The sequence below is a fragment of the Amblyomma americanum genome, chromosome 8 (assembly GCF_052857255.1).
Source record: "Amblyomma americanum isolate KBUSLIRL-KWMA chromosome 8, ASM5285725v1, whole genome shotgun sequence".
Classification (NCBI taxonomy): domain Eukaryota; kingdom Metazoa; phylum Arthropoda; class Arachnida; order Ixodida; family Ixodidae; genus Amblyomma; species Amblyomma americanum.
Genome location: NC_135504.1, coordinates 88,857,491 through 88,869,725, shown reverse-complemented (window position 1 = coordinate 88,869,725; position 12,235 = coordinate 88,857,491).

Sequence of the window (12,235 nt, the reverse complement as noted above, 5' to 3'; positions counted from 1 at the left end):
CCTTTAAGAGTAATATTACTTTCGCCATCTTCCAGGAGTGTGGCAGCCATGTTTCCAATGAATCATTGACCAGATCGAGGAGTTCCTTGGACTAACATTTTCAGCACACCGATCGAGTCAGAAGCGAGGTGGCGGAATCGGCAAGCCAAGCCAGTAGTCAATACCGAGGCTCCAACGAGGCATTCACGAATCAGATTCTGGACAACCTGCTCGGCTACAGCTCCTCGGTATGGGACTGGTTGTGGCTTTAGAACCTCTCTGCCATGCCTGTGCCTCAGCAGCCGATGTTCTTGTTGGAGCTTGCAGACAGCAAACTCTCAGCGTTAACTTTCGACCATTTGCGTTACAACAGTCGTAACCATCTTCTGAGTTTTTAACATAATAACTCCAAGGCTCCCGTTCCCCGGTAGGTCTCGCGTTGTCAGCGTTGCAGAAAACTCACATCGAAGGTGTATCTCAGGAATGAAATTAAGTGAAAACAGGACTTGGAATGTAAATTAGAGGTACTTGTTTTATGCAAAGTAAAAGTGCAAGATTTCATTGAGTTTTTTTAGAGCACGACCCTTGGGTCGCTAGCCACACTACGGACTCTGTCACGCTGGACCGTCGATTTGCCCGAGATACAGCGGAGGGTGATGTGTGGTAGTGTTGACTTAATTTGAACTTTTTAATATGGTAATTATTGGAACGAACTAGAGACGTGAAACCTGGTTAGATACAAATTAAAGTAAGAATATATGCACATGCACACAATGCCGTGTGGAAGAGTTCAAAGACAAGAATGTGGAAACTGCGTTATGTGTGATGAATGATAATTGTGATAAATGCGTGAATGTGAACAAAGAGTAACTGTGTTTAAACAGAAACCGCTATTAAAGCTGTAGCGTCATACCGTTAAAGGCGCAGTTTAAGTGTCCCCTTAATTTTTGTACACTGGTCTATCCACGAACATGAAATACCCCTGCATTTAAGAAAAAAATTTTGGTTGGAGACATCTCAGAGACGTACAAGAAACTGACAACTGCTTGCTGCACTCCGTCAAAACGGATCTGATTGTTAGGCGCTGCTCCAAAATATTTCCATCAAGAATTGTATTCTAAAAAACTTTTAACGGAATAAAATTAACAACATGCATACGCTCACACACACACAGACCTAAAAAGCTCCTCATTGCAATAAGATGCGGCATTTTTATAGCTTTCATGGCACTTTAAGACAAGGTAAAAGAAAGCAAAAGGTCGTACCTCGCAAGCCCCCTCGTCGCCTCAAGGAGGCGTTGGAGATGTATCTTAAATCCAACGTCACATCTGGCCACCATTGTCACAACCTTGAAGTTGAGGAAATGCGCCTGCAATGTTGTCAACAACCATAGATCGCCGGTCACCAGCAAAATACACAGCGATACAGCCACAGTGCTCTCATGCTTCAAATGGCAGTGAACCTCATGCTGAAGTTTTGTCCGGTGTCAAACTATTAAGGGATTGCCCTCAAGTCTGCTTAAGAGCGCAAATGCCAAAGCCTTTCCCTGTCCTCATTCTAACTTCATTTTTAATTTTCTGTTTTGCATGACAGCTTCTGCAGCTCGTTCGGTCGAAACGCCGTCGGCGTCGTAGTAGTAGTAGTTTTAGCTGTCGGCACCGCCCGTAGGAAATATTCCTTTCCTTGTGGCACGGTTTGTGTCCCCACCGAGTGAGACAGGCGTCATTTCCTCTCCCCAATTGTTCAACAGGCAAGGCGTCGCGCCGAACGGGCCGATGGCATTCCGTGGACAGAGCCCTTGGCAATGCTGCAACAGTGTCGCGTACCACTGTTAAAGACGAAGGTTAAGCAGCAAGAAGGTTAGTACTGTGCGAATGAGACACGACAGGAGAACAGGAACAAAAACGACAACACTGTTCTGTCGTGTCTCATTCGCACAGTACTAACCTTTTTTTCTGCAATAAACCTACTAGCCCGCAAGGTCGTTCTAGTTCGAAGCTTAAGCGTCCTGCAATTTCTCCTTTTTGTTTTATATTTTTGTTTTTATTTTTTATTTCTGATTTATTTCATTACATATACTTTGCTTCAGAACTGTTGCTTAATCAACTTTAACATTTTTATTTTATTTACCGCACAACTTATGAGTGACAGTTTGTGCGGACAACTTCCGTCTACAACTTCCGTTACAGCCTTCGTCTACAACTTCTGTCCACGCCACTCATGAGCCAAGAAAGGCTTTCGCCTTAAAACGGACGCTACCAGCGCCACCGCCCACTAAAGTGCTATGAGCGGGAGCCCGCACAAGCTATGTATATTACCGGTTGTGAAACGGAAGATTAAGATACCTTTAGCGTAGCACGTGCCGCTAACGCTTGTCGCGAGGCGCCTCTGCGCAAAAGCACGTGCAGCCTTTGGGGCGGCAGATGGCGCCACATTCTCATAGAGCACCAAAACCTATCGCTTCGAGACCAATCAGCGCCTGTGCAGTGCAAGGGCGTGGTATATTAATCGGTAGCGGTACGCGCTATGCTAAAGGTACTGTCTTGGTCAAAAGTCTTAAGGCCAAAGGCTGTTCGTTTCGGCTGCATAGCAGCCATAATAGCACTCTTAAAACCGAATGACCTTCAAATGCTAGCAGAAGGTTCCTTCTTACGGTAGAGAAGCTTCCTGCTTGACTTGTGTTCTGAACGTAGCTACAGCTGAACGCTGCTGCCTAAGGCTTATGACCAAGACTGTACCTTTACGTGCCCGTGGCGTTTTCCATCAAGCAAAACGCAACCGTGGTCTCGCGCCTTTATTTGCTACTGCTAGACGCATCGCTCGAAAAAAAAGACTCATTGCAGGCTTAATGCTCTCCTGGCTACTTCCCGGAGAGACCTGTCAGGTTTACACAACACACTATTATCCGATTAAAGGCGCACCGAGGGCAAACTGAAAACTTTCCTGTTATGAATATTGTCTAGTTATGATCATTAAAAGGCCACTCTAACAGGACGCGGAATATCTATAAGGAAACAGAGGCAAAAAAAAATAGAGGTCTCCCCATCAGCGTCCAGTTTCGTAGAACCAAGTTTTTTGTCGCGGATCTCGGAGGCTGCGCCACGTGGCTCATTCACTTGAAAATGGCGGCAACCCACCCTTTTCCGTAAGGACATCACGAGTTTATATTGACCAGCGGGAAGATTTTCACAACCAATTTATCCCGCGATAAAAGTGTTTTTTGATGCCGGGAAAGTATCGACGTACCCAGAAAGAGGCAAGGAATCAATTGATACTTGGACTAATATTTGCATGGACTTCTCCTCAGCGTCCCTTCAACAGCGAACTGTGCCCATTACCCTTCGGTACCCATGCCAACAAGCTCTGCGCGACAAGTCGCGTTGGCAGAAGGCGATTAGGTGCGTCGTGTTTGTTGCTTGCCAGCCTGCACTGGAGACAATATCAGATCAAATTTGTTAACTCACTTTACCAGGGTCTATCAATGCTCTTACTCTTCAACGCAGAGCCGGCTATTCTTATTGTACTATACATACACTGCCTACCCATGTGCCAATGGCCACGTGTGCTCACCGCTCTGTATACTTCTGTCTGCAAAGGGCTACAGGCCTTTAGCGGAGGGAGGTTAGATCATCATCACCAGCAGCCTGAGTGCACCCACTGCAGTACAAAGTCCTCTCTCATATGTCTCCAATTCACCCCGTCCTGAACCTACAGCCCGTTGTGCCTTAGGTGCGTGGTGGGCAACATTATTTTTATTGCGAAAACATACTGCTCGAGGTTCCCGCTCTTGGCCGTCGTCCCAGAGAATCCACCATTGACGTTTAGCGTGACCTATGTGTGACGTCATACCAGCTGTGGAAAAGCGGGGCCCCAACTCGGCTCGTCGCGATCGTCCCACCGAATCCTCCATGCTGCAGCTGCGCGCCGCTGCCGCGAGGGGCGCTCGCTGTACGTGGCGTCATGCCAGCATTGGAAAAGCGGCCCCCCAACTCGGCTCGTCACAGTCGTCCAAGCGAATCCTCCACGGTATGTCGGATGATGTGTATAAGGTGAAGTTGCAACGATGTGCTGCAGCTAAGAAGCGGAGTTATGCGGAAGAAGCGGATGAAGAGCGGGAACAACGTTTAGCTAAACGGCGTGCATATTGTAGTCGTTATGGAGAGCGCTCAAGAGGCTCAACAACGACAGAACGAAGCGAGCAAGAGACAACGCGCTCAAGAGACGCCAGAAGAACGCGCCGCAAGACTCGAGAAGCGTCGTAACGCAGATGCGGCTAGAAGAAGTGACACCTCCCTTAGTGACTCTTCAAATGCTGAAGAGACCGCTTTGAATTCTCGATAGCGTCGGAATGAGACGCTGCGTAGACGACGTGCCGAGGAAACGAAGCTTTCGCAATTCGACTTGGGTTAACCAGAGCTAAACCACAGACAATTTTTTTTCTTTTTTCTCTGTCCACAATATTATGTTCTGCACCAGCTGCGGCCACCCTAACCCCGCAAATTAATAAACCTCATTCACCAACCTAGCATTCTGTCGCCCCCTGCTATGCTTGCTTCTCCTGGAATTCAGTCTGTTACCCTGAAGGACCATCGGTTACCTTGCCTTCACATTAGATGCTCTCTCAAGATCATTTCTTCTATCTTTATTTCGACTATCATGTCAAGTCCTTGCTTGATCCCTGACCCACTCTGCCCTGTTCCTGTCTCTTAATGTTACTCCAATCATTTTTCTCTCCATAGCTTACTGAGTTGTCTTTAAGATGACTCCTTTCTGTCAGCCTATATATTCCTGCCCCATAGGTGAGTACTGTTAAGACACAGCTCTTATATGCTCTTCTTCTGAGGGATATTGATAAGCTACCATTCGTGACCTGAGAGAACCAGCCAAGTACACTCCACCCCATTCTTATTCGAGTTACTTAACTTGCATAAGAAAGAGCAACAAAGCGCTGTGTCTTGTGTGTGGCAATTTCTCTACACAAAGCAGGTTCCCGGACAGCACCTTTTCTTATAGCGTATTTTGTGATGGTGATTTTTTAGAGGCGTGGGAAAAATTGTAGTTTAGTTAGATACCAGTAAGCTCATTATTCTACTTCTTGTAATGAAAATTTCCTTACGTCAAAACCCAGCTTCTGTATGATTCGGGCAAACTTCCTTGAAGCAACCTTGGCCTTCAGTTCACTGCAAAGTAAAAAACATATATTGACATATTTGGCTCTGTTAATTTCACATAATACCATGCCATAAACAACTATTCCATACCAGTGTTTGATGCAAACACATTGAAAATAATGATACACTGCAGTACTGAATCCCAAAATGTTTAGTTTGCAGCCTGGTCAGGCGGTTTTTCTCCTTTATACGACACTCGTGATGGTATTTCGAATTCGGCCTCGGTGTTTCATAGCATTCCACACTCACACTTTCAGTCTCTGATCGTCACTGCGAAACAAGTAACCAATAAGCTTCCTCTTCATGCTTCAAGAATGCCAATTCGTTTCTCTTCCTGCGCAAAACATTCAACATCATCATCATGACTGCGCCCAGTGCAGGCAAAGAGGCCTCTACCATGTATCTCCAATTAAGCCTGCCAGTTGAGAGCTGCTACCACCGTATCCCCGCAAACTTCTTAATCTCAACCACCAATCTTTCTGCCGCCCCTGCTACGCTTGCCTTACCTTGGAATCCACTCCGTTACCCTTGAAGACCAGCGGTTATCTTGCCTTCACATTACATGCCCTGCCCAAGCCCATTTCGTCCCCTTGATTTCGACTAGGGTGTCATTAACCCCTGTTTGTTCCCTCACCCACTCTGCCCACTTCCAGTCCCTTAATGTTACACCTATCATTTTTCTTTCTATGGATCGCTGCCTTGTACTTAAGTTTAGGCTGAACCTTTTTCGTTAGCCTCCATGCTTCTGCCCCGTAGGTGAGTACAAGTAAGATGGAGCTGTCGTACACTTTTCTCTTGAGGGATATTGGCAAACTGAGATTGATGATCTGAGATAACCTGCAATATGTTCTACACCCCATTCTTATACTTCCAGTTATTTCCCTCTCAAGATCCCGATCGCCGGCCACTGCCTGCCCTAAGTATCCCTTTAACAGTTCCAGCACCTTGCTACCAATTGTGAACTCCTGATCCCATGTGAGACTGTTTAACATAACTTTGGTTCTCTGCACGTTATTTTTAGACCCACCGTTCTGCTATGCCTGTTTAACTCATTGATCATGCTAGGCAGCCCATCTCCTGAGTGACTACGCAAGGCAATGTCATCAGCGAATTGCAAATTACTCAGGTATTCTCCATTTATTCTTAACACCAACAGTTCCCAATTCAGGCCTCGGAAAACTTCCTGTACACTGGCATTGAATAGCATTGGCGAGATCGTGTTTGCCTGCCTGACATCCTTCGTTATTGGAATTTTATTGGCGACTTTATGAAGGACTATAGTAGCTGTGTAGTTGATATAAATATCTTCCAGTATTTTCACATAAGGCTCTTCTACACCCTGATTCCACGAACCCTGCTGTGGTTTAGACTGAGTCGAATGCTTTCTCGTAATCAACAAACACTACATATAGGGGTTGATTATATTAGCATTTCTCTATCACCTGACTGAGAGTGTGAACATGGTCTATTTTCATGTATCCTTTACGACCTCCCACCTGATCATTTGGTTGATTGAAGTCTAAGGTTCTCCTGATTCTATTTGAGATTACCCTAGTAAATACCTTTTAGGCAATGGACAGTAAGCTGATCAGTTTTTTTCAAGTCCTCGCAAACAGTCGCAATGGTTGGAAACAGCGACAAAAATAAGGAGACTTGTCATTAAGCAAAATGAGATTCTAAAATCGCTTTTTCTTTCTGAGATGCATGTTCGTCAAAACAATTCATTCACACTGCCTGCCCATCATTGTAGTTTTCCATAAGCTGTGAAATTCAATCAGGAAAAACATATCATGAGGTCCAGCAACATGCCGCACTCCATTAAGGTATCGGGTGGTATGAGAAGTTGAAAAAGACAACAGAAAAAGTTTGTCATCACAAGAAATTTGCTGCTATGTTTTTGCTCAAAAAATTTTGCTAACGACAGAAACTTTTATAGCGAGAACAGAATTTTGCATAGTTACTACTGAAAATTCTTATAACTGCAGACAGCAGAAAATCACTATATAAAAAGTACAACAGTACAGAAAAATACCTCAAAAAAATTTGTGGTAGCGACCAAACAGCAAACTTTTTTCGGTCTCTTTTGCATGGCTCTTTTCTTTTTCCGGACTCAGAATTATGCTGCGAAAACCTGTCAGCATGAAAATTGTTGAAACCAGGCTGCCAAGATCACAGCTTTAAGGAATATTATTTACTCTATTCACAAGTTTGCCTGAAAGCCTCCTCACCGTGATTTTTTTTCTTGCTGGAAAATATATGTGGCTCATGAAAGCATTCGTGCCATCAAAAGCTCATTGCTGGTAGAATGACAGCAGTGGTGCGCGTGTGCATCCCGCGAATACAAAATACCTAAGAATATTGGTTTTTGATTCTCAGAAATTAGATTGTTGAATGTGCAGGTCCACTAAGATACACGTTAAGAGTTTTTCCTATATGAAATGCGCCATTCAACATGCCTCACTTCCGGCTCGTCCGAGGCAATGAAGAGGTGAAAAAAATTACCGACGGGGTTGTTCTCTCACAGATATTGTAGCCATAGCCACATTACGGTAGCATTTCGAGCCTTCAGCGTGGCTTCGCCGCCACCCTTAAAGTCACTTTAGCCACCCTGTGGCTGCGCCGCCACGCTTTCACGTGGTTGGTCACGTGGTGCGGAGCAGCGGCCGGCGGCGTGGCGCCATGGCTGATCACGTGGTTCGTAACGTGGTTGTTCACATGACGAGCGACGTGGTGCGGAGCAGCTGATGCTGCTGGCGGCGCGACGCTCCACCGAAACCGAGCTGCAACAGCTATGTGCATGCGCCGTGTCAAGTGGGACGAAGATGAAGAAGGAACGCCCAGCGAAACGAAGCGGCGAAAGACTTACTTTGCAATTCAACTGACCAAGTTCCACCCGGCCAGCTGTAGCTATCGCGTCACTGCAGGTTTAACCAGAGCTAAACCACCGCCAATTTTTTATAGTTTGAGTCCACGTGAACACTATAACTTGAAATCATTAGAGCCACATAAAAGTTCACCGAATGTACATCAATCGAAGTTAATACATTTAATCCATAGATGTTCTCTAGTGCCAGCAATCAATAATCGAGTCTGAGTTCCGCACTATGAACTGTCCTTTCAACAGATGTACTCGGGCACCTCAGCCGAGGGCATTGAAAAATCAAAAAGCATAAGATAGAAGAAAATTCACTGCAAGTTTACCCAGCCGGTAAAGCAATTTTGAACGATATCTAGGATTCTGCGGAATGCTCCTACCATCCCTAGCGTTGAGTAACACTGCGCGGGGGAGGGGGCGGGGAGGAGAGTCGTCTTTATGCTGCTTGACCCGCAATAGTGCGTGCGTAATCTTTAGAAAAATGTCTTTGCAGGGAGCGTTAGATTAGATATGGACAATAACCAGACATGGTGCGGAGCAGTTGTGTTCAAGGGTGCGTGCGAAGAAAAAGACGCCGCCGCCGATGTCGTGATTTTACCGATTGCGCCACATGCTGGCGTCAATGTAGAAACACGCATGAAGCATAATTTTATCTCACTCTATGGCTCCGCTGCACAGTATGCTTCCATTTTCGAAGACCAAAGCCGTGGCCCTGGGCTCCCTGATGCGCATGGTGAGTACCGGGCGACGTTTCAGCTTGTACTCCGTGTTCCAGGCTTGCAGGGCGATCTTCCTCAGATCCAGCCTGCAGCCCAGGTTTAACGAAGCCACAGTGTTCCTGTAAAAAGTTGTAGCTGGGATGAGTGGCAATTCATGCATCATCAAACCTCACTCCTTTTGTTTCAAAACGACATACACACAGATAGCGGCAATCTGATGAAGACAATGCGTTCATAGCCGCATTAATCGTTTGTCATCATCTTATTCCAATATATTGAAACCGATAAACATGTTAAAGATGAATTTTTCTTGAACCAAGTTGATTCGTCTGGAAAGGCAAGTGCACTTAAAAAAGCACTTTCGCAACAGACAGTTGACAGATAACGTAATGGACACAAGCTGTTGATCCCCGACAAAAAAAATGACACAACCGTATCATATTCACGCTTTGTTCTTTGTTTTCATTTTCTATGTTCTTATGTAATGTTATTTTAACTGCGTTTTCTATCAAATTTGTGTTCCGTTCCTGTATTTCCCTTGTACCGCCGTTGTACCGTTATTATGGTTTATTTTTTCTATATTTCTTAACTGATATTTCCTCTCATTCAGTGGTTTTGTGGAGAGTGAGGTAGAATGAAATAAATAAGCATATAAAATACGATAAAAATATTTTGCACTTGTCTCTTAACGCCAGCAGCTTCTGTTGTCTTGTAGCATTTTTCTGCAGTACTATACTTTTTTCTCCACTAATTTCCTGTAGTAACTACACAAAGTTATGTTGTTGATACAATTTGTGTTGTTCTATTACTACTTCCTTGGCAAAAATACTACAGAAAATTTTTTGCAGAGAAAAACTCTTCTCTTTTTTGACTGGGATGCGCTTAAAATCGGAAATATGAGCTAACAATCCAATGTTTCGTCGTTATTAGTATCTACCGGTGACTTGTTGCTCGCTGGAAGGTCACTATCTCCAATAGCAAGTTTATCTTGAGCAACGAAGTTTTGCCACAATGACCCATCATTCGTCCAGCAATAGCATAAACAGAAAGGAAGGACATTGGCCTTGACATGATTAGGCGTCATCCTTTTTATTGGCTAGAAAAGAAGTACCTTTTCTTTAGGAGGAAAACTGCTAAATGCTTGGCATGAGCAGAAACCCTGGTCTCCAGAAGCCGCTTTATTCTGGTAAAGAGCCACTTTAATTTTGTAGGTAGTGTAAGTTTTCAGATGCTGTTTCACAAGAATCATGATGACGATTCGCGCTAATTGGCTAATATTTATATTGTCCATAACCTGTTTTTCAATAAGCAGCTAATGGTAGCGTATTAGAAACAGACTGGTCCCTCGAAGATGTTTTCAGCTAAAAAAAAATTACACTAGCAAAAGCTCACGCATCACTGCGTGCAGCATACCCTCAGTGTTGGAAGACACGCACAGACATCTAGCCCGCACCGAAGAGCAGTAAAATTATTCGTGGACAGTAAACAACCCGGAAAAAAGAAGACCAGAAAGCATGCCGGCATAACTCCAGTGTGCACCTTATTTTAGGTCATCAGATTCAGCTGACGGTTATTTGCTCAGAGTGAACAGCCAGACATACTTCCTCGTGTGGACTGACATCTAATTCCTGCTGTTGAGGAAAAGAGCCCGATAAATCTTTTCACCTCATACACTCTCTGGCTTCATCCCACGGGTGTCATTGGCTTCACAGCGGGAATGAGGAAGCACGTTCTTTTTCTGGCAGAACAGCGGTATCGGCAGAAACGGAGGTACCTAATATTTGATATTTCTTTCGCATAGCGCCCACTGCTACCGCTTACCGCCTACACCGCCCCGCACTGCACACGCGCTCATTGCTCCCGACGGGGCAGGCTAGTATGGTGTTGACATGAACGTGGCGCCATCTAGCGTCCTCAGCTCAATATGCACGTGGGCAGTGGCGGCACGAGGGACGCGGTAGCAGTAAGCGCTACGCTAAAGGTGTTTATAGTCGGCATAACTTATGCAGACGGAAAATAGCGGCCAAAGCTGTGAGAACGTTCCCAGCACATTTTAGGGGAGACAAAAAAATACCAGACAGTTTAGCATGGCTGGTTCAGCATGACATGGTTTAGCATGGCTAAGCGCTGAATATCGTTCAGTAGCACTAGCAACCGAGGGCACTTAAGCTCCTTAAGTTCCAAGGAGATTTGACCTAAAGGCCTTTAACCTGAAGGCATTTACCTTGAAGGCCCTGACCCAGGTGAACGCCTGGCAGATTGCCCTCAACAGGGTATGCCTGCAGGTAAACCGTCTGCCACAAAGCACGCTTCAGGGACCTGTACGCACAGTCGTCCGTCCGCACACGTCTAGAGCGCTCGAACGGCGCTCTCTGTGGTGCATGCCTGGCGGTCGCCGCTGCCTGGCGGGCCCAATATAGCTTTTAAAGACATGAGGAGTGACACAATATACCCATAGGAACGCGCATATACGATAAGATCTTGTTTAGAGCTCTTCACAACTCATAAATGATGCCAGTGTAGTCGCCGGTGTGGTGTTCCAGTGCTATAGAGAGATGTGTGGACGACTGTACGCACGTATGGCCAAAATCGGAAAATGTTCGTAGTAGTGCTACCTAATCAAAATACCGTTAACCAGCAGCAGGCACAAAAGGAATGTTCCTATAAAAAGAATTGATGTTTCGTGCTGTTTTTTTTTCTTCTGCATGGTAAAAACTAAACTCAGGCAATCGACATTATCCTGAGGCTCACTGCTATAACCATCAGTAAAAGAAGTTATCTTAAGTTCCCAAAACTTTAAGAAACAGAGCTTACCTGCGAGAGGATCAGGCTATCAAAAAGTTTTGCATGCTCGCTAACAAAACTTGCGCACCGCACTATTCGGTCCTGCACCAAACTTGACCGCTTCGAAGAAAATGACCAAAAGTGACAGTTGACTTCTTGGACTATACAAAACGACGGCAGAAGAAGTAGGAAAATGCGAAGGCATCTTTGAAAAAGCGACCGATATCTATGGCCCACTGATGACCCTTGCTCAGTGGACACGGTAAGGAAAGAGTTAAGGTTCCCTATCATCGCACCGCAAACGGAATCTTTTGTGTTTCGCCACTAACAAAACCTGCCTGCAGTGCGCCATGAATAACCGAGTGGCAAGAAGGGAAGATGAGGAGAACGCGACCTAAGGGAGCCATTTGGAATTTGTTTCCCACATGCCCCTGACTGTTCTATTTGCCAAACGCTTTCACGTGGCTTAAAGCATCTATCTGTACATTGCAGAGAAACCGGCCCTTCCGCGGGCTTACTCTTTTTCCCAACGACCATTTTCTTTGAAATCTTGCTTTATGAAATACAACGCGATACTTTATAAAATGGTTTCTTTTTCGTTTAAAAGATGGCGTTAGTCACTTCTTTAACCCATACAGAAACTCCGTGTTGCAGACGAAAGACTCGTCAACACTTCTATCAGACGCAGTGACAGGATAATTCGAGTA